Genomic DNA, 17,069 nt, shown 5'->3' on the forward strand with positions numbered 1-17,069 from the left:
AGATGTACTGAACTATCCAAAAAGGACTGTACCCCAAAAATATAAGAGAATGACTGGGATAGTATGTCGGCCTTCCTTCTGACTTCAGATATTGCTTATCACCTGGGGTCTGACACTACCCATCTGGATCTACTTTAGGCTATCTTTCCTGGTTTTAACCTCTGCTGGAATCGGGGCTTTCATTTAATGTTACAATAAAGCATCTTTGAGCGGTTGTGGATTATAGCCCTTAGAGAAGTGAAAATTATTCTGATTTTTTTTTCTTTCTGAGAAAATGGAGAGTCACATTTCTCTTCTCCCATTGAAGTTCAGCATGTGACTTATTTTACCCAATAAAATGAAGCAGATGTGATGATTGCTACTCCATGAATGAAACCTGGGCTCATCCCCCTGCAGTGATGATAATGTAAGCCCATACAGAGGAAGGGTCTCTGTTGCCTAGGTACCTGAATGACCACATATTTGAAAGAGAAACATCATTGTTTGAATTAAGAAGTGAAAAGTGGGATTACTTGTTGTGGCAGCACAGCCTTGCCTACCCTTATGGATTCAGTGAACTGAAATGGATCACACCCTGTCTCTGGGCTATACTTGATTCACTTGTAAAAGGAATAGTTGGACTAAACTATCATCTATGTTTATCTCATCTCTTTCTGACATTCAAAGACTCTAAGTCTTGCCTGACAGCATCCAGGCAAGATAGTAGACCCATCATTTGTTCCCCTTGGAATCTTTCCACAGCACTCAGGAATGATTAAGATGTATGTCCAGATAACACCCAGCAGCAAGAGAAGGAGACAGCTGGCTAAACAATTGTAAACCATAACCAGGGTGTGTACTCCAGATGCTCAAATATTATTGTTAAATGTCCAAATAAATGCCCATCAGTATTTGGAAACTGAGATTTTTCTTTCTCTTAATATGATTTTTACTGGCTTGCAGACTAATTTATGGAGAGTCCATAATACAAGTGCCACTTTTTTTTTTTTAATGGGGCAAGTGAACATTATGGGAAGTGTTTGTGTAACAAAGCATACAGGATAGATCAAAACACAAAGGCAATATCAGAATCAGCATTTTTTTCAAGTGGAAGCTTCTGATTATAAAACCAATTTTTGTACTGTTGAGAAACAGGGCTGAATATGATTTCCGCACACTTAATGTCACATTTTTTTAAACAAAGAAAAATAACATGGAGAAAATATTTTTTAAGATTCCTTTTCTTGATCATTTTCTGCAAGTTCCAATAATAAATTTTGGACTCGGAGTAAGCTGAAATATTGATTTTGCCATTGTTAGTAGTGTGACTTGAACTTCCTAAATCTTAATTACTCAAATTTGAAAATAATGACCACCACACTTCAAAATAGTTTGTAGATAAAATTACAGTGTGTATGTATAGTGACTGACAGCCTCTATCCCCCAACTGCCAATACCCTGTCATCATCATCATTAGCCAGTCCCCCCGAAAGCATCTTTGTCCCCACATAAAAGCCACGTGTGCTTGCCTCTGAGGAGGGCTCTGGCACTGGTAACACATCTTAGCATATCAGATTTCACTGACATCCAACAGCCCTAAGGTGAGATTAACTGCCCTAAAGCCACACTCTGTCATTTTCAGCATGACTTCACCCAGAGATATCACAGGGGATTTCTCATAAAACCCAGCTTAGTGAGTTAATCAACCTTTCGGAGGTATTAGAGGACAGAATGGATGTACATTTCAAAGGAGCTTTATCCCTAAATCGTTCCAAATGGCATGTCTGAACAATTTTCTTCTCTCTTGCAGTTAACTTGTTGGTCAAAATTTATTGAACACTTTTTACTTACTCTGGTTTTGGAATAATCCTTGCTAGCCCTCGTCAGTTTAACAAATGGACTGCTCTCTTCCTCAGGCTGTCTGTGAAGAGAGAGGGACTGCCTTTCACTTGACTTGTAAAGATTTAAGAGCTTGAGTGGTGGCACGCCTAAAACGTGAAAAAGTCTTGTCCTTTGAAGGATAAATCAGGAAGCATCAATGCTTATCATGGATAAATTCTAACTTCAAAGTGGTCTAATGATAATAGTTAATGATTATTGATTACTTCTCACTGTATGCCAAGCACTGACAAGTGCTTATACAGATTAAATTATTACAGCACATAACATAAATCATGATAACCCCATGAGTTACATTCTGATCCTCAGCATTTTACAGTGGTACAATTGGTTCGTTGGGTAAGCAGCCTTCCCAAGGTTGTAAGTGAAGAATTGAGATTCAAACTCAGATTGGCTGACTCTCTAGTTCATTCTTCAATCCCTGTGTAAACATGGGATCCCAACCTGAGATGTTTGCGGATAGAAGCAGAGGAAGCAGCCAATCCAAACCAAGTAACCAGGCTACATTATTAAAATTGAAATTTAAATGAGTGATATATATATATATATATATATATATATATATATATATATATATATATATATATTCTGTACAACTTTTCATCTTAATAAATGAATAAAAGATACAAATTGATACATATCCTCTTTTTTTTTTCAGTCCAAGGTGACTCAGCATTTTAGGGGAAACAAGTCATTTACAGGTAATTCATTAGTTGTAAATTCTCACTTGGGTTATTTTTTTTCAAGAGTCTTTCAGATTACTCAATATAAATTGCATAAAAGCGGGTTTTTTTTCAGAGTTTATTTTGATGATATATGTATAAAGATGCATAAAGTAGTTCTCGGTATGTAGTAGATACTCAATAAATATTTATTGTCTTAATGCAGTTTCTCCCATTTGGGTGCATATGTCCATGTCTGTAGCCTCCTGGTTGATGAGAAGTTTTGTCTTTAAGCCCATCCTCAGAGGCTTGAGGTCTGTTGCTGAACCGCCTGGGCCTCCCATTGTGTGGCACCCTTCAGACAGTCTTAACTTACTTCTGTTTTGATGGATTGGAAAAGTATGGAAGTTATTGGTTCTGGTGTGCTTTTTAAATATTAATTTCTACCTTACAGTTTCTTTAATACACAGAAGCATAAATTTCTATCTCACACACTCATATTTATGGGACAAAGCAAAATCCACTTAGTAACAGCCATATCCTTACACCCTGATCAGAAAAACCACAGCAAGCTAAAAAATAAACAAAACAATACCTACAGAGCAGCCAAGTAGGACAGAGGGTCAGCAGTGAATTGCTGCACACATCCTGCTGGTCCCTTAGACACACCTGAGGCCTGCAAAACCCCATCCTGCTTCCCGCAGGACCTGCTAGCCCAACCAACCTGCCAGCCCCTACCCCCAAGCCCTGAGAGTGCCGATGCTTCCTTTATAAAATAAAACCCTTTTATTTTTCCTGTTTATAGTTCTCTGCCTACAGACCTTCACACCCTGCAATCATCTGTCCCGATACATCAGACATGACTGTCAGCTTCCTTGCTGCTTTCTTGGGCCAGTGGACAGAATGTTTGTTTCCCATTTCACATGAAGACTGGGCGTCCACGTTTCTGGTGTATAGCAGACAGCTCTGGTGTGTGGGGGCCTCCTGGACCTCTCCTAACGTTGAAGACCTGACCTGCAGGAATGGAGTTCTATACTTGGTTCTGATTCTCCTTCACCTTCTTTAGTTTTACCATCTCCTTACTAATGTATGTGATTGACCTTCATCCTTTCATTGGATTACTTTCATTCTGTGTATAGAAAAATAACAAATTTTGGTGAAATCGAGCTTTCTATTTGTTTTGATTGGAGAGGGAGTTCTCCCATGTCAGCGCTCGCTCTCTCTCTCTCTCTCTCTCCCTCTCTCTCTCTCTCTCTCCCTCTGATGTTGAATAGAAATCCTAAGCAGCACTGTGCATAATAATAGCTGTGTTGAAGATACCCATAGTAACATGGCCCTTTCTTTAACTAGTTGACTTCTCAGTTGAACTAAATCTCATGATGGCTGGGCTGTGTTGTATCTCTGGAACCCAAGCTTTGTCACAGGAGACACTGCAATTTGATGAATGAGCATTTGTCCATTTGCTGTCACTCATTCTTCACTGATTTGTTGACCTCTAATTCCTATCTTGATTGTGGCTCCAGGAACCCACTGTCACATCCCCAATACCAGAGACTCTGGAATACGTCCCAGAGTCTTGTGCATTTCTAATCAACATTTTCTGTTTCCCCTAAACTAACCTTAGAAATACCATCTGGGCCTGCTGTGCCTACCCTAACTTTACTTGACCCACGACTTGTTCTCTTGTAGGGTGACCCCTGGTTTGGGAATGATCTGCTCTCCACAGTACTCTATCCTGGGACATTGCTAGTCCAGGATACTGTCAATGCATCAAGGTCAAGTGGATTCTGAACACATCCTCCATGCCGTATGGAATCTTAAGGGTGAATGGCAAATGTGAGTCCTTTCTCAAGACACAAAGTTTAAGAGTAAGACATTTGCATCTTGAAGAAACGAAAGATTTAGGGTCTCAAACATAGATACAAGATGCTAGAGTCTAGTTATTTGTCTTAGGGTACACAGCTAAGGCTCATATAACAGAAAAAGACTTGAAAACTGAGTGAGAAAATTTCTTCCTGCCTAAAGCAAGATGTTTACATGCATGTGCATGCATGCATACATGTGCAAGAGTGTGCATGGTGTGTGTGTCCACATACATGTTTTTTTTTCTTTTTAATTTTGATAATTAAGCCTGCAGGTAGTGGTAGATCAGATCTGCCTCATAAAGGAAAGAGAGGACATAAAGCCCAGAAAACTTGGTGCGGCAGATTACACTACCTGCAATGGATAGTGTACCAAGGCCAGGTTTCTTTTCTTCTTACCTCCAATCAAAGGTAGTGAGAACGAATTAAATATGGTTGGAGAAGGCCTTGGCTGGAAACAAAGAGAAGTTCTATTTTATGGACTGAAAAGGAGAAGTCGAGGGTATTTCTATCTTCCTTGCCTGCCCTGCCTGTGCTGGGAAACCTTATTAGGTTGTTACACTCTCAGCAGATAAATCTGAGAATTCATTTTTATTTATATATGTTTGCTCGGCATTTCCTGTGATAGACTTGGGTTGTAAAGAGAGTTATAAATGCTGTTTCTGCAGGCTGTTTTTACTGCACTGTATCTGTGTTATTTTGGAAGGGCCCATGGAGACCTGATTCCAAAAGGTCTTGTTGTTGGATAGAGGTCTGTTCCTTGTTAGCTGCAGCTGAGAGAGCTCCTGATTGACATTCTGGAGCTTTTCCAATTACTCAGAGTGGTCAGGGCAGGCAGAGCATGTGGATGCAGCTCTACTTTGCCCTTCTACACTCAGTCCATAGAGTTATCCACCCAGTCATTTAGCCAGTCAATAGACTATGCATATGCATCTGAATCTAAATATAGTATCTACCTGTTAGGTGGCCACATTCTATGCCTGCGGGATACATACAGGAAAAAACAAAACAAAAGAAAAAGAACAAATCAAAACAAAAGTCTCTGCTTTCTTGAGACTTTATTATTGTGGAAGTTGAAGAGAGAACTCAAAACCTATCCTCAACTATTATACTAGTTGATAAATAACTGATATAATTGCAGACAGAGACAATTGTAATGAATCTCAAGAAAACAGAGAAGTGGTTTGAAGATTGAAGATGGTAAGGAGAGGGAAATGGAGACAGGAGGCTGTTCTACATGCCGTGGTCCGAGCCGACTTCTCTGAGGGTGTGGTGTTCCTTGGATAGCTGTGAACCCAACAAGAAAGCCACGTGATAGGTGTTCTAAACAGAAGGAAGAACAGGTAGAAAGCTCTGGGGTGAGAACTTGCATGGCATGGTTAACCAAAAGGGAACTGCTGCCAGGCTGGCCTACAGAGGCAGAGGGCAGGACAGCAGGAGGCAAGTGGGCCAAGGAAGAACCAGGTCATGTGAAGTGCCGTGAACACTGTGTAAGGACTTCAAGTTCTAGTCTGGTGACATTTTGAGCAGGAAAATGATAGAAATGTATTAAGAATTTTAAGGATGCTCGGGACCTTGACTCTTGGTGGGGTGGAATGAGAGCAGGCAACCAGTTTAGAGACCATGATGCTGCTGCGGATGATACGTGATGGCCAGGGCAGCAGCAACGGGAGTGACGATGAGGCTCTAATGTGGACGGGATGTTTCAAAGCATAAATGGAAAGTATTATCAGAAGGTTGCATGAGAGATATAAATAAATAGAGAAACAAAAGATAATTCTTCAGGTTTTTTTTTTTCCCCTTGAGTTCCTGGGGGGCAGATCACCAAATTCAGAGATGAGAATACTGGAGAACAAGTGGGGAGAAAAGCCAACCTTCAGATGTGCATATGTGGGCCTTCAGGACACGTGATTCAGTCTGATGAGCCAGGGAGTGGATGTCAGGGAGAGGACGTGTGGAGGTCAGGAGGAGGAAAATGATCCAGAAAAAGAAGCAAGAGTGCGAGGGAGGTGAACAGACCGCAGGGTGCTTGCTGGCCTGGGATCTAGTGCCCAGAATGTTTTAGAAAACAGCGATGGGCCTTGCCAAGACCTGCGGTGGGTCAGGTAAAAGAAGTGTGTCTCGGTCACAAGATCTGGCAACGTGGACATGATCCACCAAATGTCAGTGTTGAGAACTTGAATGGAGACGGTCGGGGAGACGGGCAGGTAAGGAGCACAGCAGCTCTGCAGGAGGGCAGCTCTCCTCCTCCTCTTGCTCTTCTTTTCCTTCCTGCCTTCCTCCTTTTTATGAGGAAAATTAAACTCTCTGCCAAAGATCATAAGGTAAGGGGTTGGTAGGACAAGGATCAAAGGTATGTCTATGCGTCTGTCTTCCATTAGAGCATCCCAGGAAACTGAGGTCTTACCTGATGGGAATACATTTAAGTGAACAAAGACCAAAGGTAATATTCTTTCTAGAAACCACTTCATGCTTATTCATCCTCATATTTGTTCTCACATTCTTGTTTACCTCAGAGGCTTAGTGGCACCTGGACTGATTAACCTGACGTGGTGAGGCACCTCAGGGCAAACACTTAGATTTCTAAATTCCTGTAATAGAATATTGGTAGTTTTCCCTTCTTTCTTCCATCTCTCTCTATCTCTCTATCTCCGTCTCTCTCACACATAGAATAATTAATGATTTACATGAAAAACCTCTTTGACTTCCTCTTCACTTTGAGTCTCAGGAATGGAGCCCTAGAGCTAGGAGACCCGTGGCTCCCCCAATATCGTGCACATTGGCAAGCGGTACCTTAACGGTTCTTGCTGTTCACCATGCCAGCGGCTCATGGATCAAGTAGTCCCTAAACAGTAGTATTCCCTGACATGATGGATCATTACGGTTTCATTATAGTCTTTTGAGTCAATGAAGTGGGAAGAATGGGCTATCATTATTTGCCCTTGGGAAAAGAGCTATTCAGCCTCTCCAATGGCACCACCTGCCTAGCCATGTCCAGCAATTTAGACTTTCTCCCTTAGGCTCAAGTGTCTGTATTGTGCTGAAACACCCCTAAGAAGTCACATTTTTTGATTATTTATAAATGATATCATGGTTGCTTAAGCAGTTTCCAGTATATTGTGCTAAATGGAAAAATCCGAATAGCTGCCAGTCAGATGAAAGTCTTATCATGACATTCATTTGAGACTTTAAAAGGGTACCTATTTAATATTTATTGATTAATAGACAAACATGCACTAAAACGCACATGTGCACCTGCACAAATACCCATATATACATGTGGACGTGTTTATGTATGTTCATTTGTTTTCTATGTATCTGGCTGCCTGTAATGTACATCCTCAAAACTTTGGTAGCCTGATGCTTGACTACTAGCAGCAACCTATTCAGTCTATTGATTCTTTATCTGCAAGTGTGAATCATATTATTATTCTTGCCTACTCCATGGTGTCAGTGTGAGACCTGACAAGTTAGCAAGGTGAGGGTAAAAAGACAAGTAAGGTATGCTGCGAGACTTATTGGTTTACTTACTGTAAACAAAGAGACTCATCAGAAATTCCTTCAACAAACATTTCCGAGCATCTGTGATTTGCCTGGAAATATGTGGGGCTCTATAGAGAGAGAGGGAAAAGGTGCTTAAGGTTGTCACATACCCAGAGTCAAATGTAAGATTTTTCACATTAGTCATGGAATAAAGTTGATTAGTCTCCAGGGCCAGAGCAGATTCAACTAAAAGAGCTAGAGATATGGTGACAGAGACTTCTGCTTGCCAGAAAAGGGACATTTGTCAGTTTAGGGAAGACCTTTGCAGTACATCTGTGTTCATATTTGCATCTCATGGCACAGAGATTTCTTTGAGTCCTTCCTTGAGAGTAAAAACAGCAGCTCTTCACAAGTTGTGAAATGTGTTGAGACATAGTCCTGTGCTAGCACATGATGGGTTCTTCCAGTGGTCAGGGGAATCCTAAGCTTTGATACCTTACTTTTCAGATGATGAGGTAACCTCAGGATCAAGAGGAACCTTATGCAAGGTGGGGAGCAGTGAAGATGGAACTTCATCCCAATTTTGGTAGATTCCAGAAATAAAGCAAGCCTTGGAAACTGGCATTGTCTTGAGTGTGGCCTCTGCTCTGTCTGCCTGTACAAATTCATTACATAATCTGGGGAAAATTTCATAACCTTTTAAGGATGATTTTCTTTATCTGTGAATTTGGAATGATTAAAATGAATATCTCCCAGAGTTGTTCAAAAGATCAAGGTTAGCCAATCTATGTAAGACGCTAAGTGCAGTAACTCCTGGATTCCTGTTAGTGCCAATAAATGTTGCCTATAAAAAATAATGTTAGCTGTATAAGTTCCAGCTTCTGACTGCAGCTACGGAGTTTCTTTGAAGCTAAAGTTTGCATGTGGAAATGACTTGCTTTCCTTCAGTTTGGGGGATATCATATAAACTATGTACCAATGGTAAAAAATTATTTTGGAGCAGTGATTGTTAGAGTCATTGGAGAATCTGGATAGGAATTTTTTCTTCTGTCCTTTTAACCTCAGAAAAAGTACATATGCACCAGCGAATTGGATTCTCTGTGCTATTTTGGAAGGTTCACTGGTTTTTGAGTCCTTGATTTATTAGATTTGAAAGATATTTTGGAAATTAATTCATCTCCTACATAATTTTAAAGATGAGAAACTGTATGTATTAAAGGATGTTATCAGGTTGGGTTCTGAGGTCAACAAAAGGCCCATGCCCTAGTCCCTGAGTATGTTACCTTACAGGGCAAACGGAACATTGCAGATGTGATTGAGTTAAGAACATTGAGAAGGAAGATTATCTGGATTATTGTGGTGAGTTAAAATTGTCCTTAAAAACTAAGAACCTTTATTATGAGTGGAGAATGAGAGGGATATGTAACTACTGAGGACTGTCCAAGAGATGCAATATCACTAGTTTCAGTGATGGCAGAAAGAGGCCATGAACCCAGGAATGGTACTGGATTCCAAAAGGCAAAGACGTGATTCTCCATAGAATGCAAGTCAGTCTGATACCTTGACCTCTGCCTGTGAGGTCCAGGTGAGACGTGTGGCCTTCCAAACTGCTTAATAAGATGTGTGCTTTGATGCAAGTCACGTGGTGTGTAGGAATTCATTGTACCAGCAATAGAGAACTAATGGAGCTTCTCTGGGGAAAGCACAGAGATTTGAGTAGAGTATTAACTGAGAATCCACACTCATGAAGGAGAGGAGAGAGCAAGGTTCCCCACAGGAGATGTGGACAGCAACCACATCCTTGTCAAGTCTCAGCCCATTCAGTGATGCGTTCTGAGCAAATGTTGCCCATCAGTCAAGTCACTTTGAACTTAAACAATAGAGTATTTTACTGTTGTTTCTCCCTGTCACCAGATGCAGGCTTCTCTGATAAGGGCACACCCTGGCTGGAGTTCTCTCTGCGGTACAGGAGCAGACATCCAGACGTTCGCTCTCACACCTCCCCTCCAAAGCCTGACATGAAGTACTGTCCTGAAGGGAGCCTGGGTGGCATCTCCATGGCTATGGTAGCACACTTTCTTTGCTGTGGGATTCTATTCTTCCATTCTCATTTTTTATTTGTTGTTTTTAGATATACATGACAGTGGGGTTCATTTGACATATTATATATACATGGAGTGCAATTATTATAATTTTGATCCCTTATCAGGCCAGTAGCATAACGTGGTGCACAGTACGGATCCCTAGGTCTCTGCCTACTTCCACATCTGCTGACTTACACACCTGTATTCATACATGAGCATAGGAAATTTATGTCCCATCTTCCTCCCTTCCCTTCATTCCCATTTGTCTAATCCAATTAACTTCTATGCATCTCCTCCTTCTCCGCCCTTGTTATGGGTTAGCATCCACATAGCAGAGAGAATACCTGGACTTTCATTTTTTTTGTGTGTGTGTGACGGGCTTATTTCACTTAGCATGATATTCTCCAGTTCCATCTATTTACTGGCAAATACTATAATTTCATTCTTCTAAAGAGCAATATTCTATTGTATGTATACACCACAATTCCTTTATCCATTCATCTGTTAAAGGGCACCTAGATTGGTTACATAGCTTGATTTCTGTGAATTGAGCTGCTATAAATGTTGATGTGGCTGCTTCAGTAGAGCCTGCTGATATTAAGTCCTTTGGGTATAAGCTGAAGGGTGGAATCAATGGTGCTTCCCTTCCAAGTTTTCTAAGGAATCTTCATACTGCTTTCCAGAGTGGTTGCACCAATTTGCAGTCCCACCAGCAATGTATGAATGAAACTTGTATTCTTGATAATTGCCATTCTGACTGGTGTGAGGTGGAATCTCAGTGTAGTTTTAATTTGCATTTCTCTAATTAATAAAGATATTGAACTTTTTTTCTTTTTTTTTTTACCATTTGTTTTTCTTCTTCTGTGAGGTGCCTGTTCAGTTCTTTTCACCCATTTATTGATTGGGTTGTTTTTTATATAAATGTGTGTGTGTTAGTTTTTTTACATCCTTTTTTCTCCCATTCTGTAGGCTCTCGGCTCAAGTTCTTGATTGTTTCCTTTGCCATGAAGAATTTTTTTAGTTTGGTCCCATCCTATTTATTGATTCTTGATTTTACTTCTTGTGCTTTAGGAGTCTAGTTGAGGATATCAGTTCCTAGGTCGACATGATGGAAAGTTGGGCCACCTTTCTCTTCTAGCAGGTGCAGGGTCTCTGGTCTAACACCATGGCCCTTGATCCACTTTGAGCCGAGTTTTGTGCAGGGTGAGAGACAGTGGTCCAATTTCAATCTACTACATATGGATTTCCTGCTTTCCCAGCACCGTTTGTCGAACAGGCTATCTTCTTATTTAAGAGTTATTCTCCTAGGGCTCCAGGGAGCCCTCTGCAGAGGATCAACTTTGAGGAGAAGAGTTAATGAAATGAACTACAACTGTGCCACTCCATTTGGTATCAGGCCTCAAAGAATATTTATTGCCAATCTTCTAGTCTATCAGCTCTAGTTCCCTCTCTCAGCAAGAACCTGTGCTGTCCTTGATGAAATACCTAGAAACACGATCTGTACCCAAGTTACTGAGGAGCATGGTGAGTCCTGCTCCCTACGTCCTCTGCAGACTGGAGTTGCTATGCCTCTCTGTTCACGGTCAATGAATGGCCAAGAAGCACCCAAGTGGACTGCTTAGGCTCTACACACCTACTCTAGTCTTCTTTGTGTGACACTGGCCTCATCTCCTCCTGTTGACCAGGGTCAGCTTCTTTTGCTAAGGTGGCCCTCCTTCTCTTGCCTTCACACCCTTGGGAAAAGGAATCTGATAAGTAGGTGACAAGCACAGCTTTTAATTCAAGGAAACTCATACTGTGACACACGCTTTCTTTGTGATTCAGGAGCTCTAACTCAACAGCCTAGAATGGCAGAGAGGGGAGGCCCACCTTTCCCCAGCGGTCAGTGGAGGTCATGGTCAGCGAGGCCACACTTGCCTTCGTCACTGGGTTTAAACCCACGTATCTTTCCTACTGAAAACAGCACCACACACAGGTCTCTGATGCATTCTGGAGAGTGGCAGCCCATCCTCACAGGAGGATGCTTTGTGTCTTCGGCAAACTGTCTCAGAGCTTTATCAGGCCAGGAGCTTCTGCACGATGTGGTACACAGTATGGATCCCCAGGTCTCTGCCTACCTCCACACCTTCTTTGCTGAAACATGAAATCCCTGCTCTCTTGTAATCAGAGATCCCATGCTGGTGGATCGGATTCTTGGTGAGGTACTACCCGAGTTCTACAGGCATGAAAGAGCTATCCATGTACAGGGAACTAGTCTATTCCTTTGAGAATGAACCACTGGCCTTTCTAGGGTGGCCCAGTAGAGTGGACTTGATATCAAGTGGTCGTTCAGTTTTTTTTTTTTTTAGGAATGGGGCCATACTGAGGCTAACCCTTGGCCTCTGATAGTGGCACTTTGGATATTTGGCTGTGGATGTAGCTACATCAGCCTTGGGGAAAAAGATTCATGATATTGGGTCAGTGAGTAGCTTCCATTTTTGCCAGTGCAAATATATAATTAAGATGCTTTTTCATGCACTCACTGGCATAGATAGAGGCTGGTGGCTGCCAACTAGCCAATTATTTTGTCTGTTTCCTTGGTACCTTTTCTGTGGTGGATGCTTTCTGATGAACTCTGTCATGTGATACAAAGGTTTGAATACCTCACCTGTTCTTCCACTTATCTACCATATACCTCTACCAGTCTTGCAATTGTTTCCATCCACGTCCTTGACTAGCTGTCCAGATCATCCTCCAGAGCTGATGAATTCTCTCATATATTCTAACCTTGGACCATTTCATTTTCCTCTCAAATTGGATGACATGGTGCTGCGCCTAAAGCTTTACCCATTGGGAAGACTATTCATTACCACTGTTGTACAAGACCACCCCTGAGTGAGATTGCAATGCAGCCAGCTCCCAGAGCTGGCCTGCAGCCGCATACTGAGTGGTGCATCTGCTAATAAAGCTCAGGATTTCTCTCTTCATTTGTGTCCCATTTCTATGTTCTGATTTCTTGCTGAATCCTTGCTATCTGCCCCGATTGTGTTCACCAATTTTATTCATATTCTCAAATAACCAACTTAAGACTGTTGACTTTTATCTCTTTTCAACTCCTTTTTAAGCTTTCACTCATTTGTATTGATTCTTTTGGGTTTAATTTTTCTTCTTTTGTGGATATTTCTTAAGTTATAATCTTATATCATTGATTTATACTTTTCATCTTTCTACTATAGATATTTTAAAGCTATAAATATCAATTCCAAATACCGAGTTAGCAAAATTTCTACAAGTTTCATGTTTTTAATATTTTTATCTGTTCTATTGATCATTAAAAAAGAAATGTTAAAGTTTCTGTCTTTTGGACAGAAATATGTTGCTCTATTCCTCTCAGTTTTTGCTATATGAAATATTTTGAAATTATATTATTAGTATAGTACACATGTCACTCTTGACCGACATAATCTTTAACACTGTTAAGCAAATCCTTTTGACAGTATTCCTTTTAAAAGTATATTCTGGTGACTATTATAGCTACGCCCTCTTTTTCACTCTTCTGGTTTTTATGATATACATTTTCCATTCCTCTTATTATCAACCTGTCTTATCTTTACATATAAAATTTTTCTTGCTAAGAATCTGTAACTGGGTCATACTTTGAGTCCAATCTTAAAATTTAAACCTTTTAATAGGAGTTTTTTAGTCTTTTTAAAAAATAATTATCAATGAGTTTGGGCCTAATTCTATCATAATTACCACTTGTTCCTATTTATTCTGTTCCCATTTTGTTTTTCTGCTTCTCCATCCCTTCCCTGTGTTTTATTAATTGTTTGTTAATATTCCTTTTTATCTCTTTGTCTTACTAGTTATATATCTTAATTTTCTTAATAGTTGCTCTAGGTGTTACAACATGTATCTTTCTTCAAATAAAATCAAACTATCTCATGTAAAATGCAAGATTCTCACACTAGTATATTCTCGTGTTTGTCTCTTCTCCAGAGTCAGGAAAAGGCTGAGGGACCAGGGTACAGCTGAGATGCTGAGTGAAAGCCTGCTTCAGTGTGTGTCCTGGGCATACTGCCACCTGCACTAGTCTCAGCTCCTCTCTACTATGTGTACCTATTGCCAAGTATTTTATTCCTTCACATGCTGCAGATCCACAATACATTATTTTAATTCTAGCTTTAGCATTCCTTAGGGTTGGGGTATAGCTCAGTGGTAGAGCCTTTGCCTAGCATGCACAAGGCCACAGGTTCAACTCCCAGTGCTACATACACACACACACACACACACACACACACACACGCACGCACACACACGCACACCGTGATTAGAAAATAATAAGATTCTTTAAAGGAATTTTGTGTCAGGAGGTTTGGGGGGTATTGGCCCTTTTTACTTTGAATTTCCTTTTTTACTTCTCTATTTTTCATATGGCATCACTATCCTCACACAAAATAACTTTAAAGCATTCTTTATTTTAGTTTAACTGTGAAAAAAATTCCTCATCTTTCATATAGATGACAATGTCTTCCTTTTTAAAGAATAATTGTGTAGATAAATCTTAGATTGAGGATTTTTTTTTTCTTTCAGTTCTTTGAAGATGTTGCAGTTGGACTGGGCTATACATATTATGAATCTTTATTGGATTTGTTGACCTTTTTGATTCTGCAAGTTGATGTCTTCCAAGGGAGAATTATAGGCAGCTCCCTGACTCTGCGGTGCCTTTGCTTGTAGTATCTCAATTACAAGTCACTGAGATTGCCTTGAAGCTGGAGCCTGCTCTGTTCCACCCCTTCTCTCTGCTTGTACATTTGGTTGGGTGATATGGGTTGAACTTGTCTTCAGGCTCAGTGACTTTTTCCTCTGCCACATCCAGAAGGTTTGAAACCCATGAAATGACATTTTATCTTTCACAGCTAATGGTTTATTTCATCTGTTTTATTATTTTTGTCTCTTTTTGGCTTTATGCTTTTATTTCTTGCAGTGTTGGGGATTGATTCTGGGCCTTCCGCATGCTAGGCAAGTGCTCTACCACAGACTACATCCCAGCCCTAGCTCTGTCTCTGCTGAAATTTTCTGTCTCTTCTCAAATGCCAATATTTGTCAATTAAGTGTGTTTTTTCCTGTCTATTTTAAAACCACAGTATGATAATCCCAACTTGGAGACCAACATGAGTCCAGCTTCTGTTGACTGATCTCTGTCTTGACAAGGAGACATTGTGTTCCTGGTTTTCAATCCTGCATGAGGACAATCTGGGCAAGGACAGTTGGGCATGAAGCTGTGCAGCTCACCCCAGGAGAGGGCATGCTCCTTCCCTCAGGCCACTGCAGATCACCTGGAGTAGTGGAGCTGAGCCTGGATCATCACCGGCTCCTGGGGTGGCAGGAAACAGTCCAGGTGGAGCCTTGCTGTTCCCCAGAAGAGAGGATGGCGGCTAAGACTGAGGTGTTAGCAGAGGGAAACAACAGAGTTTGTGATTAGTTTTAGAGTTGGGTGAGTGTGAGGCAGAAACAAGGACACTCTGAATGAAAGCTGCCATACTGTGGGACAGAGAAGTTGCAAAGTGAAAAGGGTAGAGAGACTGGGGAAGGGTCACTGCAAGGTTCCCCAGCTGACCCTGCCTCTGCAGGGCTGGTCCCATGGCCAGCACCACCTGAGCTTCCTCCAGGCATACACACGGGCCTTGGCAGATAGCAGGTGCAAAATAATTGCCTATTGAACAGCACAAATAGGCCAGATTTAAAATGACTTTTAGAGTCTGCTGTAGGATTCCCTGAGCTCCTTTTGACTGGACACGTTTACACATAGGCTGCTGTAAATAAAAGATGTAAAATTATTTCAGGGGCAGCAGAGACAACAGAGCTGCTGATTTTAATATCCTGTCAAAGAAGCTGCCTCCCGGTGAAGCTCTGTCTTGCTCTACTTAATTCTGTGAGAAGAAGAGCAATGCTGACCTTGATGAAGACTCACCCCGAGTTCTAAACCATCAAAATGTTCAAACCCCTCGTGCAGACCATAATCCCTTTCAGTAAGTAGAAAATAGGCTCAGCATTTTCTTTACTCAAACTGCATTATATGTTTCTGGACTTACAGATCATAGCTCTGCAATGACTTGTCCCTTATGCGTGCCATGTGGGGAGATTAGCACAAAGAAGAAGGGACCAAAGTGTTTGCAGAGAGGCACATGCATTCTTAGCAAGACAGGGGTTGTTGGGGCTGTGTTTTCAGGGTCCAGAGATCAGTGAGGCAGATGAAAACGGACCCAGTGTGCAAGGTTTGGGACCACTGGACGGCTTTCAGGTTAGCCCTCAACCTTCCCCCAACTACTGGCTCCCCGGGCTGGCTCTCTGTGAATTCTTCAGATCACAGCATTTTCTGTCATTTCCATTCCCAAATATTACCAATCACCCAAGGAGGGGAAGGTCCTGGGCCCAGGAAAAACCTTCTTTAAGGAAAGCAAAGATGCACTCTGAAAGGCGGCCCCTCTCTCATGCGGTGAAATCCAGCCCTCCGAAGAAGCCTCTACCACTGCCGGCCGCAGTTCTTCTCCTCCTTGCCCTCGGAAGGAGTTTCTTCTATTGATTCTGTTGATTCTCTGGACTGGTGATGATTGTTGAAAATAATCATTCACAGACCTGAAACATTTCTATGAGAATTTACTAAAGGATCAGTCTTAACCAGAAAATGATCATAAAACTTCACAGACAACTCGAAATCTGTTGTTGTTGTTGTTGTTTTTGTTTTGTTTTGTTTTGTTTTTTAAGCTGTGGCTAATGGGTTAGACTTCTTACCTTTCACAGATTCCCTCTCATGGTAGATGTCATACAATACCCTCTTCACAGAGCCCAGGTCTCTAAAGTCATGAGATCCTAGATCTCCCAGAAGGAGCCACAGAGTGGCCTGATCTACCTCTGCACCCAGCAGAAGGATTGGTCAGCTTTTTGCTGCTGTGACCAAAGAACCTGACAAGACCAACCTGGGGAGGAAAAGTTCATTTTAAGCTCATGGTTCCCGAGGTTTGATCCATGGTCTGTCTGGCCTGAGCTAAGTGAGAGTACCATGGCCAAAATGCACAGAGGAGCCCTGCCCCATTCAAGGCAGCCATCATAGGTGCAGG

Source organism: Callospermophilus lateralis, chromosome 16, assembly GCF_048772815.1.
Source record: "Callospermophilus lateralis isolate mCalLat2 chromosome 16, mCalLat2.hap1, whole genome shotgun sequence".
NCBI lineage: Eukaryota > Metazoa > Chordata > Mammalia > Rodentia > Sciuridae > Callospermophilus > Callospermophilus lateralis.